We start from the raw sequence: 17,828 nt of genomic DNA on the forward strand, positions 1-17,828 counted from the left end.
AGGTTTCTTTGGAACTTTCCTTTTTGGCTGCAGGGTCACAAACTCTGTGTCCCAAATGCCCCGTGGGTGTGGGCAGACCCCTTCCCCTGACCTGTGCTCACAGCCAGCTCCGTGTGGGCTGGGATCCTGGGAAGGGTTGGAGGGAAAGGGGAACCCAAGCCCAGCCCAGCTCTGAGCCCCTGGTGCTGTGACAAGGGGAGGCACCTCGTGCCTCAAAGCCAGCACAGACTTCCTTCCAAACAAGCAATCCTATTTATATTTCGGCTTTGGCTCTTTCCCATCCCTTTTCCCAAATCTTTTGGGCTTGTTAAGGAGGCCTGGGAGGATTTTTTTGGATTTCTTTTGTCAGGCAAGGACGTTTTGATAGGTACCGAAACGCTCCAGCTGCAGCAAAAATCAGGAGCGTTAATGAGCAAAGACCTCCAAGATCGTGGAGCCCAAGCCAGCTCTGGGATTTTGGGCATGGCAGGAGGTGCCTGTCCAAGCTCTGGCCCTGCCTGGCTGCCCTTGCTCAAGCTCTGGAGCAGCTGACCTTAGGAAAAGGAGGAGATTCCTCCTCAGAAAGCTGCAGGGACAGTTTGCACAGAGCAGCTTTTACCTGCTACAAGCGATCCCATAAATCCTCTCCCGGAAATAACAAGACCCAGTAGAATAGCAGCGCAAGGCTTACAGCTCCTGCCCAGGAGCTGTTTTCCATGTGAAGATACACAAAGCCCATCAAAGCCTCCGTTCCAGCCTTTATGGGAAGTTTCAGTGTCGTTTAACAAAGGATAACAACGGCAAACCCATGGGGGGGGAGCCAGGCGAGTTTGCCGTGTAACATAAATTACCTCCGTGTGAGGTAATTACCTACAGGACCCGTGCAGTACAAATCACCCGGCGTGAACGATGCCTTTTAGCCTAATGAGTGCCTCGGTTTACAGAAGATGTGGGATCTTTATTGAGCTGTGTCCCATCGGTCTCTGCCAGCCTGGGCTGTGCTGGGGCGGAACTGGGAGCCGCTCTCTGCGCAGGAAACTCTCCTGTCCCACTTTGGGTCTGCTCTCTGTCACTCCGGGGACGTTCCCCTGTTTTTGTTGGTTTGTGTGGGCTGGATGAGGGAATCAAACGGGTGTTTACACCCCACCCTGCCATCACCAATTAACCTGTTAATTAAATAAATGTAGGGATAAGGCAATACATATCTGCATTTCTATAGATTTTCGCATATAGAATTGTATTTCTTTATATTGAAATTGATGTAATACATTTTATTCTACTCCAGGAGCTCATCCCACCTTTGTCTCTGGGCACATCCTTACAGTAAGAAAATTATTCATCTGACACACGGGAGACCAGAAGAAAACAGGTAAATCATTTTGCAAAAGAACACCTCACGTTCCCTGTATCTACTTTTCATATATTTCATATAAAATAACAGGTCTAAACACCCCAGTTTGCTGTGGAGCTTATTGGATGTCACTGATTCTTTTTTCTAAGCCACATTTTAAATAGTTGGCATCAGCAGGGTCCCCTCTGCCAGGGAGCTGGGTCAAGCTGCAGGTGGTGCCTTCATTAACCTCATTTCTATAAAAAGGCCAGGAAGAGGCAAAGGGAGCCGGGAGGGAGCACAGGTGGGAAGGTGAGTGGGGTTCCCTGCTCCTGCCGTCATTTCACTGGGGTTTGGAGGGGGTTTGGGTCCAGGGGGTGCTGCAGGTCAGTTCATGGGATCCCAGCAGCTCTGGGCTTGGAGAAACCCTCCAAGTCCAAGCTGTGCTGATCCCCACCTTGTCACCAGCCCGGAGTGCCATGTCCAGCTTTCCCCAGACACAAGAAATGCTCAGTGTCCATGTTTCCCGTGGAAGCTGCTGCCAGTGTCTGGTGGGGCAGAGGGAAGGAACCTCTGCTGGAGAAAAAGCCCCAGTCAATCCTTTCCTGTGCTCAGCATGGAACAAACACTCCAAATGTGTTAATATTTAAAGGTGCTGTGAAATTATGTTTGTTTATAAGGCAGAGCATATTAGCAAAGGAAAAAAACTCCTGCTCCTTAAGCAGTTTCATCTTTGTTGACTTTGGTTTTTTAAGCGAGCTGACAGCACGGGGAGTGGCAGTGACAATTTGGGAACTGCTGGGGATCCAGGAATTCCTGGATTTTGAACGATTTGGGTAAAGCAGGTGCTTTTTTTGTTTTTCAGGAGCTGTGCCAGTTACCATTTTCAGCAGGGCTGCGGTGGGCTGCGGTCTGTGTCAGGGTGACACACGGTGCTGGCAGGCAGGTACAGAGCCCTTGGGCATTCTCAACATCACTCTCCTAAGGTGACAAAAACATTGCTTGATTTGGCATGAAAAGCCCATCAGAGGCGTGGGAGATGAAGTGATATTCCTGCAGGCAGGCTCTAAAAGCCCGAGGTACTTCCCCATTGTCCACTTGCTTCCCCTGTAAAACACTATTTATTTATTCTCATTTCCATTTATTCCAACTGCAGCTTCCCCAGCTCATGGGTGTAGATGTCAAGCTGCATCCTCGATGGACACAGATAAATCACTTTTACTGCCCCTTCCCTGCTGCTGGCACTCATGCTGCTGTTGGAATTCCAAACACATTCCACGAAATTTTGCGCTGCTCTGCCAGCACAGAGCAGGGGGGAGTTCCAGCTCCTGCTTCACCTCACAACAAATTCATCCTCAGCCAGGACGGCTCGGGCTGGAATGGAAACCCCGTAATTATCAATAATGCACTTTCAGATAAGCCCAAAGTCACTTGGTTTTTCTGTCTCATTGTAAGGCAATTTTTGGGGGGAGCAGATAAAGCAGTGCACAAAGGGAAGGGATTTCTCAGATGGGATAAGTGAGATAACTTCCTGGGCCTGATGTTCTTCTATTATTTATGACTCCTTGGGTGATTTCCTGGAGCGTTAAAGGGAATAAAAGCTGGCATCAGTCATCAGAGAGGACGTGAGGTGGGGCAATCTTCTCTGTAGTATGTGCACCCATAGGTTCAGGACAGTGTGCACACTTCAAGATTTATATTTCCAGCGAGTATCCTGCTGGAAATGCGCGTTGAAAAGACAAATCAGAGCTTCTACAACCTCTGTTTATTCCTAGAGCAAGCTGTCAGTTTGCAGGCAGACAGACCTGCAGTCCCTGCGTGCCCGGAGCTGCTCCTCCAAAGCTTCCCACCCCTGCAGCCTCCGGGTGACACCGGCAGGGAATAATTGGGGATTTTTACCTCCTCCCTGCAGGAAAAGTGTCTGGAGACCCAGCCCTGAGCTCGTGCCCAGCGGCTGCCAAGGCTGGGGCTCCAGGACCTGGCAGGGATCACCCCCAGGATCATGGAATGATGCCCAGGATCAGGGAAAGGACCCTAAATCCCATCCAGTGCCACCCTGCATGGCAGGGACACCTTCCCTGTCCCAGTGTCCAGCCTGGCCCTTCCCTCCTGGCTGGGGCAGGAGCAGCACGGGTGTCCCCGGGCTGGGGAGGTGCCACAGCTGCTCCTGCTGCTCCTCCTGGTTCCATCCAGCCCCTCCGGGGCTCGTATTTCACTTTTCTCCAGACCAAGGAGTGCTTTAAGGATGCTGGCTATGGAACAGGGTCGTTTTTCTTCCTTCCCCGAGTGCTGCTGACGGGCATTAATGGGGCTGTGAGCCGCTCCTCTGTCTCATTTTAAAAACCAGCTGGGGCTTAACTGGGGCACTGCAAAGGCTGACACCCAATTGTGTTCATTGATCACCTCCTCCCCTCATTAACTCGGAGTGGCTTTGGTGTCCCAGCTTCCTCTGGCTTCTGCAGGGCAGGAAGGGAGCAGAGAAACCTGGACATAGATGTGATGGAATTCCAGACTGGGATCCCTGCGTGGGCTTGAAGGTGCTGGGGGCTGTCGAATTCTCGGGGTCAGGGTCAGCTTGTGGGGACCCCAACAGTATGACAGCTCGAGCAGCCAAAGGAGCCTGGAATGCTCCAGTTGTGCTTTCAAGGTTGTTTATTTTTCCTGATCTAAACATTCTTTCTCTGACCTGCTGAGCTCTGTCCAGAAAGGAAGCCATGGCCACCTGCTCTGCCCTGTCAGGTGGTGTTCACACTTTATATCAACAGTTACATCCAGACTGTTTATAACAATGTGGCAATATCTGTCATTGATGTTAGACTGTGAATCTCTGCCTTGAACCAACAGAAAAGTGTCACCAGCACAGCGAGACATGGAGGGCAAGGAGAAGGAGAAGGAGGTCAGGACACGCCCAAATCCCTCCATCTTGTCCCCTTGAATCCCATTCTAAAAACCCCTAAATTCTACTTTTCCACCCTGTGTTAATTCACCTACCACACTACTCAAACCCTTGTGGCTGTAATTCCTCACACAGAGTTGGCAGCTTTTCCCACAGGTTAAAATGGAAGCCACAGGTGTTTTTGACTTTGTGCCAGGGTCTCTGAGCCCCTGCCAGGGTCTGGAGCCAGCCAGGGCAGCCAGAGGGGTGTCCTGGGTTCCCACAGGGGCCACGGAGTGCTGGGGAGGACAGGACAGGCCAGGGGTCCTGGAGAGCTCGGGGGGATGGATCTGTCCCTCCCTGCTCTGCCTTACTCTGGTGCTTGCAAGGAAATCTGCTGCTGATGGGTTATGTTTAATTTTACTTATCTGTTGTATGGAATATATTTTATGATCATGTATAATATTAGAAGACGTTTGATTGTATTTAATGGGAATATTTGGCTGCAAGCTGGAGCTCTCCTGAACATGCTGTCACTGCTCTGCCCTTCCCAAGGGAATCCTAAGGATGATAAAACTTGGGAAAATGCAACCTAAAACATTATAAAGATGACAAATGTTCCCGTTGATGATGATGAAACTTTAAGGGATTTTTTATCAGAAAATCCTGGTGGTGTAATTTTAATTTTTCATAAACTCTACCCTGGGTGCAGCTTCCTAAAGCAGCGTGTTCAAACCCCGCTGAGGTCTCTTTGTGTTCTGCAAGCTGTTGTGGGCAACAAATAATATTAAAATTAATATTACACTTCTTTTGTTTCCCCTCTCCTGAGGGAGAGAACACATTTCTTGTTTCCTCCTGTATCAAAAGCTGTAATGTGAAATATTTCAGTGTGTGTGATGAATGGATTTCAGCTCCCAGCCCAGGAGCTGCCTTGGCACCATCTGTGCACAGATTTCTCTGCAGGCTGAGGTTTTCTGCTGCAGCAGGATCCCAGGGAAGTGGTGGAGTCTCCATCCCTGGAGGGGCTCAAACCCTGGGGATGGGGGTCCTGGGGCCAGGGTTCAGTGCTGACAGGCTGGGGCTGGGTCAGGGCTGGGCTTGGTGCAGTTTTCCAGCCTCAGTGATCCTGCGATTCCATTGACAGGAGGAGAGGGAACAGCCTCAGGCTGGGCCAGGGCAGGCTCAGGGTGGGATCAGCAGGAATTTCCCCATGGAAAGGGGGTCAGGGATTGGCACTGCCCAGGGAGGGTTGCAGTGCCCATCCCTGGAGGTGTCCCCTGGAGGTGGCACTCAGGGCTGGGGACAGGGTGGGCATGGGGCACAGCTGGGACTTGGTGATCCTGGGGGGCTTTTCCAGCCCCAGGGATCCCGTAAGAAAATGCAAACGGTGTCCTGGGAAAGAAATCCAAGCTGTTCCAAGAGATGGGCAGGAATTCAGGGGCTGTGGCCTCGCCCAGGTGAGGCAATGCCCAGCCCAGCTCTCGCTGGCTGCCTGCTGCAATGTGTCTCCGGGTCTAATTGCTGGCAGTAATCAACCATGGAGGCAGCTGTCGTTAATTATCCCTTGTAATGAGGCAGCCTGTCCTGCAGGCTCCTGCCAGCACCATCTGCACATCTGGAGCTCCCTGCTCACCTCTGCACCAGGCAGCTGCTGCGGGAGGTGCGGAGGTGAGGCAGCCCCAGCTTCCCCAAACTCTGCTGGGCCCGCAGGGATCCCCCCAGATCTGTCTGGGCAGGGTGAAACGCTTGGGAATCATTTCTGGAGTGGTACAGGAGCTTTAGGGAGCGGAGAGGAGGCAACAGCACAGGCAGAGCTCTGCCAGGGGAGGGTTCAGGGCTGCAAAGGGGTTGTAGGAATGGCCCAGCCCTCAGCGCTGAGGATGTGTTACTTCCCCTAAAGAGTTTTGGCGTGGTTTTTTAGCCTCTGAAACGTTTTGAACAATTTGTTCTTCCAGCACGGCTGATCGTTCCTTTTTTGCGAGTTTATTCTGTGGAATTCTGGTTGGCATTTGTTGTGAAACACTGAATAACGAAGTTATATTTCCTGTAAATTGCCTTTGCACGCCCGGAGATCATTTGTTCCCAGGAATGTGATTGAGGGAGATCCGTTCTCATCCCTTCACAGAACCGTTGTGGGAGTTAATGCTCTGTATCAGCGTGGTACCCCCAATCCCCAAACCAGCAATATCTGAAATTTATGGGTGTGTGTGTTTAACAGGTGCAACTAAACCTGCAAAAAAAGAGAGGAAAATCCATCAAACCCATCAACCCTTCTGCTTTGTGAAGATGCTAAACAGAAGTCACTTTATCAAATCAAAACAAATGGCATTTTCATAACAGAGAGTAAGAGGGAATTATTTTATTTGCTGCAGGAAATGATTGCCCGTCTCCTGCAGGAGGCTGGGAGCGATCTGGAGTTGTAGAACACCAAGCAGGCAGAGATACAATCACATTATGGGGCTTGTTGGAGCATTTGTTCCAATAAAAGCAGCGTGGGGCTCCATCGATCACAGCTCCGAGCTCGCTGACACCGGCTCCTCTGTCACCTTTAGGCACAGCAAATAATGCTGTTAAAGAACTGCTGCTCTCACCAGAGCTGGGCTTTGCTCTTCATTAGATCAGCTTTGCAGCACAAATCCCCCTCTGATGGCTCTGTGCCTTCAGCTCCACGCTGGGAATGAATCCTGAGCCTTGGGAAGTGCTGGGAGCACTGCTGGGGAAAACCTGGGCTTCTGCAACGCCTCAGTCACCTTCCCGGGGCTCTGGTCGGACACCTGGGCCCTGGTCCTCCTTCCCATGATCTGGGGAACTCTGCCCTGTGCCCAGGTGAGCCCCACCTGCAGAGCTGGCCCGGCACAGGAGGCACCTGGAGCTGCTGGGGAGAATCCAGAGGAGGCAGCAAATGATCAGAGGATGGAGCAGCTCTGCTGGGAGAGCTGGGATTGCTCACCTGCACAGGAGAAGGGTGGGGTGACCTCAGCGTGGCCCCACAGGGCCTGAAGGAGCCACAGGAAGGATGGAGAGGGACTGGGGACAAGGGATGAGGGACAGGAGCCAGGGAATGGCTCCCAGTGCCAGAGGGCAGGGCTGGGTGGGAGATTGGGAATTGGGAATTGTTCCCTGGCAGGGATGGAATTCCCAGAGCAGCTGTGGCTGCCCCTGGATCCCTGGCAGTGCCCAAGGCCAGGCTGGACACTGGGGCTGGAGCACCTGGGACAGTGGGAGGTGTCCCTGCCTGTCTCTGTGAGAGCTGGCACTTGGTGAAGTGGCATCATTGCTTTGATTCACCTTTTTTTGGAGCTGGAATAGGGAAAAAACCTGAAATCCTCTCTCTGCTGTTGGTAAGACTCCTGTTAAGATTATTGATAAGATTCCTGTGGGAATGCTGTCTTAGAGCAATGTGGGGCTTGTGTTATTTGTACCAAGAGGGGGCTGTGAAATCTAATTTGTGCTGAGCTGGAAGGGACCCACAGCTATTGTAAATGCAGGTGAACCCGGGGGGAAGGAATGCTGGTGTGTGACTCCAGCTCAGAAGGCTGAATGATTTCTTTATTAGAACTATGCTATAATTCATTAATATACTATTTAAAGGAGATACTAAAGCTACAAACCTACTTGTTCTAACTCCCATCTCTAACTCACTCCCAACTCGTGCCCCTCTCTGAGAGTGCAGCCACAGTGGGCTGGATTGGATTGGATTGGGTTGGATTGGATTGGATTGGGCTGGATTGGATTGGATTGGGTTGGATTGGATTGGATTGGATTGGATTGGATTGGATTGGGTTGGGTTGGATTGGGTTGGATTGGTTGGATTGGGTTGGATTGGATTGGATTGGATTGGATTGGATTGGATTGGATTGGGTTGGATTGGATTGGGTTGGATTGGGTTGGATTGGATTGGGTTGGATTGGATTGGGTTGGATTGGGTTGGATTGGGTTGGATTGGATTGGTTGGATTGGATTGGATTGGATTGGGTTGGATTGGATTGGATTGGGTTGGATTGGATTGGGTTGGATTGGGTTGGATTGGATTGGATTGGATTGGATTGGATTGGGTTGGATTGGGTTGGATTGGGTTGGATTGGATTGGGTTGGGTTGGATTGGATTGGATTGGGTTGGATTGGGTTGGATTGGGTTGGATTGCCCACCAGCCCCAAACAATCCTCTCCAGAATCCAACCCAGCAATCACCCCAGGGAAACAATTCTCCAAGCACATTCCACATGGGAAACACAAGGGGCAGAAATAGAAATTGTTTTCTCTTTCTTTCTCTCCGTGCTGCTCTGTGAAAAATCCTGAGGGAGAGAAGAATGTTCCTGCCACAGCACAGGGAGCACCCAGGGCAGCCCCTGGCACTGCCCAGCCACCCCTGCAATGCCCCCTGTGCCTGGCAGTGTGGTGCAAACCCTGCCTGCAGGAATTCCAGGTGCTTTTGCTGCGTGCCAGGCTCGGGAAGGGGAGGCTCAGTCCGAGCTGGGGAGCAGCAGAGCTTCCTGCTGGAGCAGAAACAGCTCCCAGGCAGCCCTGGGCATTCCTCCTGCCCTGCAGCCCCCTCTGCTCCAGCACACAGGGCTCCGCGGAGCTGCGGGAAGGGAGAAGCAGGACAAGGAGTGAGCCCAGCCAGGGTGATGGATCCCTGGTGTTGGAAGGGGCTGCAGGGACCTGGCCTCGCTCTCTGTCTGTGCCCCACAGTGAGAGTGGGCTGAGAAACCCTCCTGGAGCCAGGTTTGTGATCTCAGCCCCCAGCTGGGCTGTTCTAGCAGGAAACTGGCTCTGCACAGGGCCCTCTGAGCATTTGCACTGCGAGGATTTTGCACTCTCACGTTTGTCAGTGCAGGTGCTGGCAGCCACACACGTGACAGAGATCCCCACGTTAAAGCTCCTCAGTTCAATTTTTAATTGTGCTTTATGGGTAAAAGAAGTCTCCACATCAGTGCAGTCTAATAGCATTGATTTCAGCATGGAGTTATCAATTACTATTCCAAATTCTCTGTTATCTCGCTGCAGTTCTGCAGCCTGAGCTGATAATTCAATGTTTCATGTGATAGCCTTTAACTACCATCACTGTCAGGAGCCAATGCCTGGGTGAAATCCCAGTTTTTTCCTGGTGTGCTCCGTGGGTAAATGGGGCATTCTTTGCTTTGACAGGGAGGTGATGCACTGAGAGCTCTCTCACTTGTGATGGTGTTTGCAGAATCAGCTGATCCAGAAATAATAACTTAGAGCAGTTCTGGGCTGCGGGAGGAAAGGCTGCCGTGATCCCGTTGCAGGGAAATGGGAACAGCAGGGAAACTCCACCATGGCTTGTGAAGTTACACTGGAGGAGCAGGGAAGTGCTGGGGGTGCAGAGTTGGTTCTGTGGAGCTGGAAACCCCCTGGATCCCTGGCAGTGCCCAAGGCCAGGCTGGACACTGGGGCTGGAGCACCTGGGACAGTGGGAGGTGTCCCTGCCACGGCAGGAGTGGCACTGGCTGGGATTTGGGGTCCCTTCCCACCCAAACCATTCTGAGATTCTGGGATCAGTGCAGCTCCCTCGTGGTTCTGCTGCACAGGGAGGAGCTGCTCTGTGACAGCCAGGTGACAGTGACACGTGTGACAGCCAGGTGACAGTGGCACAGCTGCTGCTGGTGACAACAGCCCGCGGTGTCACTGTGCCAGGTGACCTCCTCAAGCCCTCCGGTGCAGGAGGAGCTGACAGCAGGTGATACCACAAGGAACAGCATTCCCTTAACCTTGGGAACAGCTCCAGCGCCTCCAGCAGCTCATCCCTGTGGTTCCCACAGCTCCTGCACCTTTGGGAATGGGTGAAGCCGAAATTCCTTCCTGGAGGGCCCAAGGCACTGCTGTGCCTGGGGTGCTTGGGGCAGGGCACGGAATCCCAGACTGGATGGGCTCGGAGGGGACCCCAAATCCCACCCCAGTGCCACCCCTGCCAGGGCAGGGACACCTTCCCCTGTCCCAGGTGCTCCAGCCCCAGTGTCCAGCCTGGCCTGGGACACTGCCAAGGAAAAATGCAATTATGTTTCTGCATAAGGAAATTAAGGAAGGCCAGTTCCCAGATGGACTGTGTGCTGGGAGGGCAGTGAATATTTCCTCTTTCCAGCATGAATTATTCCTTTCATTTCTCCCCTCCTTTCAGTCTGTTGTAACCATAACTTTATTTAAAAGCTGCTTTTCTTTCCAGTGTGACTGCAATAATTTCTTAAAGAACATATTTTAATAGCTTGCCTATATGCTCAGGATTTCTGTTTGCTCCCATAATTGCTCCTTAATTATTTTCCAATTGCTGAAACAACAGTTTTCACAGTTTATTAAAAAGCCTTTTTGAAAGCGTTCCTCCAAGGCATTGTCAGGTTTTATGACTGTCACTAACAGCCAGAGCAAGTGAATAATCAGCACCCGGGGCTGGTGGCACCACGGCAGCTCCTGCATCTCCTCCAGAGCAGGAGCACAGGCAGCTCCAGTGGCCCAAGCACTGCACCCCCCTGGGACAGTGGGAGGGGTCCCTGCCCACGGTGATGCCTTTTTGGGGCTCCCTAAAAACAGAGGCCAGACAGAATTAAGGGAATAAAAAGCAGTTGTATTTGTTGCAGGGCTCTCAGGTGCATTTTGGGCAGACAAAGCCCCCCAGGGGCTACACCCAAAATGGACCTCGGCTCACAGGTTCTCATATTTTTACAAATTTGGTTCATTGGCATATTGGGGCTTGATCTGCCAATTACAGCTTCAGCTAATGAAGTCGTTTACCTCAGGTTTTCTCCGCCCAGAAATGACTTTTGTTTGCATCTCTGGGGCCTGAGGCAGTGAGGTGTCCTTGGTTGCCAGCCTGGGGAGGAATTGCTGTGTGTGCCCCACCTGGGGAAGCAGCAGCTGAGCCTGTGTGGGGAGTGTGAGTTACACGCTGAAGAACTGCAGGACTGCAAATATATGAAAATATAAAAGCTCAGATCCTGGCATCAAAGCAGGGGTGGAATGGGATGGGCTCCATCCAGCCTGGCCTTGGGCACTGCCAGGGATCCAGGGGCTGCCCACCCTGCCAGGGAACAGTTCCTAATTCCCAATATCCCATTTATCCCTGCCCCTGGCAGTGGGAGCCATTCCCCGTTGTGCTCAGACAGAACTTTCGTGTCCTCTTACGACTTTGCAAAGTTCTGATGCAGAGAAACATAATGAGGGTCTCTAATTAGATTAATTTCCTCCCTGCTCCAGCCCCATGCAGGTTTAAACAAATTACCTGAGAGCAGCGAAACCAAACTCCCTCTCCCCAGATCCCCGGGATTTAGCAGCCCTTCCACTGCTTGCTCTTCATTTTTCACCCTTGGGAAGAGTTATGTGTCTTTTTATTAGCTGGAGATGCAGAGATGCTTTAGAGCCTCTTATCCCAGCCACTTACAGGGAAATGGCCAAATGCAGCCCTTAAAGAGGGGATTTTAGGAAAAGAGGTGCAGTCTGTGTGTCTGGGATTGCTGCTGTTCAAGGGTCAAATCCTGGGAATTCTCATCAGCCTCAGCTTCCCCCCGAGGCCGGGGAGCTCCAGCTCTGCCACTCACCCCATGTCCCCTTTTCTTGCCTCTAAACAATCTGATAGTCACTGATAGAAACCATGAGTGGCCTGAATTCCTCTTTCCAGGGGAAGTTTGGGAATGTGGGTGCCCCTTGACCACCTTTAGAAATTCAGAATATTCACTTTTAAAGTTATCTCACTCTCTAAAATTCATCATTTAAAGAGCCTCCCTTTTCCAAAGAGGGGTTTCTGAGGCTGTACTGCCGTGTGGGGGATACTGGCCTCTGTTTGAGCATTTTAATGTGCATTAATGTCATTTTCCTGTGTGGGGTGCAGCCCAGCAGCCACAGCCCAGGCTGGGTGAGGCTGTCAGGGGCTGTGGCTGGTGATGGTTTGTGGGATCGATTTCTGCCCCTCAGCTGGGATAATGGGCACTTTGCATGGAGGATTTATGGGAATCCAGAGCCATCCCTGCTGTGGGCACCTGGAAGGGCCCCAGCTTTGACTGGATTTTATGGGTTTTGCTGTGCCCTGCTGTGACATTCACATTCTCTGGACAGAGGGGCACAATTCTGTCTCTCAGGATTGCACAGAGAGAAGAGGAGAAAACAATCTTTATCTCTGCCCCTTTGCTTTCCCCATGTGGAATGTGGTGTGGAGATTGTTCACCTGCAGGGATTGCTGGGCTGGATTCTGGTGAAGGTTGTTTGGGGTCAGTGACCAGTGGGATCCAGCTGAGAGTCACAAGTGTGAGTTAGTTGATGGGTGAGTAAGAAGTGAGTAGGTAGAATAGCACAGTATCTCTATTTTAAATAGTACATTCTCGGGGTCTGTGGGTCGGGATGACCCCAAGAGTGTAAAAGTCCTCATTTCCCAGCCCGTGAAGCCAAAGGAGTCTGGATGTGTAGGATCAGCTTCTCAAGGTGGAAGGATGTTTGTCTTTTCTGATAAGGGGGCTGTAATTCTTTATGTGCCCTGTCACTGTTATCTCTGTGCGAAGAGTTTCTTGTTTATCTTTTCCCTTTCTTGAGCTAGTAAAAAATATCTTTTAAAATATCTCTTATTTATAAAATATCTTTTATAAATATATATCTTTTATAAATAGGGTTTCTATTTTACCATTATGTTATAACCTAAAACTGTATTTAACACTCTAGTTAAAAAGGATTAATACAGTATTACAAAATAACCCTCCCTAACACATACAGCATCCAATTTAATATTTGCGAAGAGCCAATCATAAAACACGCATTTTTCACATAGCAAAAGGCTGCTTTTACCCCCCAGCCCTGCCCCAGGGCTGCTGCTTCCATTCCATTTATTGCAGTTAATCAGCAAGGGAAGTGCAGAGAGGTGGGGCAGGGAAGCAGAGGCCTGGGCCTGGAGGGCTCCTGCACAACAGGAGAGTTCTGGAGTGAGTGCAGGGATGAATTTGCTCAAGTTAAGAGAGGGGGGAACCCATCTCTGAAGAGGGAAAGTAAATTTTGGCAGCTTGGGCGTTACTCCGGCACCCAAGTCCTGCCCTGCCCCAGGGAAGGCAAAGGCAGAGAGAAAACTGCTCTGGTTGGCAGCAGGTACCCAAAATATTCAATTTTACAGCCTTGCCCCTGGGCAGGCAGTGGCCGAGCTGCTGCCTCGGGACACGCAGGATTTAGGGCCAGCAGAGAGCTGCAGAATGGCCTGAGGGTGCACTGGAGTCTCGTATCTGCCTCAGTGCACCACAGATAAAAGCTTTTCCCTGCTCTTGGCCATCTCTCCCGTTAAATCCTGCTCAGAGAGGAGTTCCTCTGCGAGCTCGCTGCTGCTGACTCAGCGCCTGGCTTATCTCCGGGGCATTCCACCCCAGCCTTTGTTTTGTTCCCCCTGCTGAATAAATTAGAAACGCTAATTTCTGCTCTCTAGAAGGGAAGATTAAGGCAGCAGAACAAGCAGGGATGCCAAAACATTTATTGAATGAGCTGCAAAAGGGAAACAGAGCCTGTGGATTTCCCACTGAGCTCAGAGCAGGATTCCAGCCCTGAATTCGAGATCAAGTCCTTCACTTACCCACAATCCAATTTAGTGCGAATACATCATATCCAACATCTGTATTCTGCAGCCCACTGCTGAATAACCCTTGAAAATGTTATTTTCTCTCGTTCCTGTGTGTACTTGCACGCGGCTCCTGCTAAAATCACAGTAATGACCCTAATTCCACATGAAGGACCTGCAGCCAGCGCTGTCCCTGAACTGATCTGCACTCCCTGCACAGCTCCACGAGGTTTTCATTCCTTTCCACCCCATTTCCAGCCAGCCTCGTGCCAAGGGAGCAGGGAAACGAGCACCTTCGAGCCATTATACAGCTATTTCCAGAGAAGTCCTGCATTAATGGCTGAGGAATGGGAATGGGAATGGGAATGGGAATGGGAATTTCCCTGGCAATGCTCAGAGATCCTGGGAGGTGTTTGCTCCTGGTGAAGCAGCTGAGCTCTGTGGGTAGGGCAGGAACAGCCTCAGCATCTCTCAGCAGCCCTGGGCAGCCTGTCCTGGGCCTGAGAGCCCTTTGGGGAGGGATTTCCCCCAAATATTCAATCTAAACCTTGAAACACCACGGGGAACCCCAATAATATCACCTGATACCACAGTCTGTAGAGCTTTCTTGTAATTCCCACCTGTTTTGAATTAAGTTTAGAGTGGTTTGTGAAGTCACCTGTACTTATTATATAGAAATATAAATTCTGTATTTTAATTCCGCTTTTGAAAAATAACTTATATGGAGTCACATTCAGTTCTGCAGCCATTGGAGGGGAGATTTTACTGCCTGGAGCAATCAATTATTCTGTATTAAAGAACAAATATTTGCATTAGGCAGGTGATGATCACCTGAGATGATCAGAGGATGGAGCAGCTCTGCTGGGAGAGCTGGGATTGCTCACCTGCACAGGAGAAGGGTGGGGTGACCTCAGGGTGACCTAAAGGAGCCACAGGAAGGATGGAGAGGGACTGGGGACAAGGGATGAGGGACAGGACCCAGGGAATGGCTCTGGATGGGCTTGAAGGTCCCTTCCAAACAAAGTGGATTTTTTTTTTTTTTTTTCCAAAGGTAAAAATCGAGTTTATTCCTTTCCTTGGTTTGTTCCCTTCCAGCTTGGATCATCCTGAGAGACCAACCCAGCCCAGTTCCACCCCCTCGGGGCTGCTGGTGTAACTCCTGCAGATCTCACTTGTGTCTCCAGACGGAAATAAGACGTCAAGCCTGATCATCGTAACCATGTCCAGCGGTTTTCTGTTTTGGTTCTCAGGTGGAAGGGTCCCTTTCACATTACAGCCAGCCTTACTTCCCTGCTTTGCTGTTCCCGCAGCACCACGTAGATGATGCTTAATGGGCGCATTTAGGGAGTGCTGGAATCACAGCCCGCGGCTGGCAGGGCTTTTCTCACGGAAAGAAAAGTTGTCATGGAAACAGAGCAGCCGGAGCTTTAATTGCACGGAAGGACCCCGGGGGATGAGAGCACGGGGGCTCTGCCAGGCCGGGCAGACCTGGCCCTGCTGCCTCCTCTGCCTCAGAACTTCAGGGTGACTTCCCTCCTGGAAACAGGGGCTTCCATGGAAGCGGAGAAAAGCAGGCACGATCCACTCACAATTCCTGCACGATCCACTCACAATTCCATCATTATCCACTCACAATTCCTGCACGATCCACTCACAATTCCTGCACGATCCACTCAAAATTCCATCATTATCCACTCATGATTTTCCTGCATTATCCACTCCTGACTCCTGCAGGATCCAGTCACAAGTCCTGCATGATCCACTCACAATTCCTGCATGATCCACTCACAAGTCCTGTATTATCCAATCCCAATTCCTGCATTATCCACTCCCAATTCCTGCATTGTCCACTCCCAATTCCTGCACAATCCACTCACAATTCCTGCACGATCCACTCCTGATTCCTGCATGATCCGCTCAAAATTCCATCATTATCCACTCACAAGTCCTGCATGATCCACTCATAATTCCTGCATGATCCACTCACAATCCCTGCATTATCCACTCCTGACTCCTGCATTATCCACCCAAGATTCATCATTATCCACCCAAATTCCATCATTATCCACCCAAATTCCATCATTATCAACCAAAATTCCATCATTATCAACCCAAATTCCATCATTACCCTCCCAAATTCCATCATTACCCACCCAGCCTTGCTCCCGAGGTTGTTCAGCTCGGGGTGTGTGACTGGCATGAAGAGCAGAGCCATGACATTCTCCTGACAAGTCCCATCAACATTAATTGGCTTCATTTCTCCTTCAGTGTCTGGGTCGTTAATGAGATTTGTGATCTAATTTCTCATCTCTTTGTCGTATCAGCTGGGAATAATCTTCCTAACAAACATTTATGGACATAATATTCACACATCCATCCGATATGTCCTTTGCAACCCAGTCTTCTCCAGAAAGCGTTTCTATTTTGACAGATGAGTTTAATAAAAAAAATCTTGGAGCTGAGCATTCCAAAACTCGAGAATTCAATAAAAACTTCCCCCAAAGCAGAGTGTTCCTTCTAAAGTGAGAGAGGAAGAGGGAACATCTTCATATTTAGCTCCCATCAGCCCATTTCAGTCCATGGATGGGAAGGGGTCCTACAAATGTTATTCGCATTTTAGCATGAGGCTACAAAACTGCACAGGAGCAAAGGGATTTGGCAAGTCTTGCTCTCAGTTCTCTTCCTAAATTTGCTTCCAGTTCCTTGAAAAAATTAAACATTTAAGTTGAAGGCCAGGTTGGAGCACTCTGGGACAGTGGGAGGTGTCCCTGCCATGGCAGGGGTGGCACTGGATGGGCTTTAGGGTCCCTTCCAACCCAAACCATTCCAGGATTCTGCAATTAATTCCAGCCCCAGCCCCAGCCCTGGGCACAGACTTCACCAAGCACTGAAGAATTTCTTGTAGGCACAGAGGGAAAGCCCACAGAGGGAATATGAGGGGGTTTTTGTTTTGAGGTTTCCCCACTTCTCTGGGTCACAGCAAATCCCAGCTCTGCATGCACACATTGCTCCAAGGCCAGTGTGGTTTGGTTCCAGGGAGCTCCTCACAGAAACCCCCTCCTGGGAGCACAGGAATATCCTCTGAGGGCTTTATTTCCTTCTCATTGATCTTTCTGTGAAGCAAAACAAACCTTACAATTCATGAGGAACGTTTTTCCCTCTCTATCCCTCCCAGTTTTCGGGCCTCAGCAGCATCAGCAGCATCCCCTGATCCACAGCTCTGGGGGGATGAAAAGCTTCTGCAAATCTGGAACTCTCCAGCCTTTCCCTTTAGCTGCAGCTGGGAGAATCTCACAGTGCACGGGCAGAGTGGGACTTCAGGTCTGCCCCGTGCCCTGTCCATCCCATGGATGTTCTCCCCAGCTCCCTCTGCTTCCCTGGCCCATCCAACACCTCCCAGCACCCCTTCCTGAGCCCTCTGCTGCCACCCTGCCCAGGGTTCCTTCACTCCAGGGCTGTGTGAGAGGAGAACATCAACGACCAGGGGAGCTCGGGGGTAAAAACTCCTGGTTTAACAAAATTCCTGGTTTAACAAAATTCCTGGTTTAACGTGTGCCAGGGATTTCTGTTTGCAGTGCTGAGAGGGTGAAGTGCCTGGGGCTCCCTGGGCTTGCTGCTTCCTTAGGAATATTTTATTGAGGGACAGAGGGAAGTGACTCCATGTCCTGCCCTGGCCAGGCTGTGCATGAGGCCACGAGCACAGCCTGTCACCCACGAGCACAGCCTGTCACCCACCAGCACAGCCCATCACCCACATCAGCCACGAGCTGCTTCTCCTTCAGAGCCATTTACAGTAATCAAAAAGCCTCTCTGCTTCCCAAATTGCCTCTAACGAGATGGATATACGTTTCCATGGGAGAGGTAATTCCCCAAATGCACGGGGTTTAAAATAATTTCTTATTTTAGGCTGCCAAGCTACTGTTAACCTTATAATCGTTTTCTCTAGGAAATCATTCCAGGATTTACGTACTCTTCTGTCTCTGTGCTGCTGCACCCTCTGTATAAATCACACATAATTACTTGGAGAAGGAGATCTGACCTGTCTGTTTAGTCTTTCTTCTCAATTAGCCCTGCAATTACAGCAAACGGAGTGGAGCAGCACTTCTCTG

General features: G+C 50.6%; 1 long non-coding RNA gene across 1 annotated transcript; it reads left to right on the plus strand.

Annotated features, from left to right (window-relative positions):
- Positions 1-1,486: 1,486 nt before the first annotated feature.
- LOC128791799 (uncharacterized) lies at positions 1,487-14,896 on the plus strand. The gene is made up of 3 exons (XR_008432149.1): positions 1,487-1,621; positions 2,175-2,255; positions 14,815-14,896. It is a non-coding gene; the product is annotated as an uncharacterized LOC128791799 (long non-coding RNA).
- Positions 14,897-17,828: the final 2,932 nt, after the last annotated feature.

The sequence above is a fragment of the Vidua chalybeata genome, chromosome 8 (assembly GCF_026979565.1).
Source record: "Vidua chalybeata isolate OUT-0048 chromosome 8, bVidCha1 merged haplotype, whole genome shotgun sequence".
In the NCBI taxonomy this organism is placed as follows: domain Eukaryota; kingdom Metazoa; phylum Chordata; class Aves; order Passeriformes; family Viduidae; genus Vidua; species Vidua chalybeata.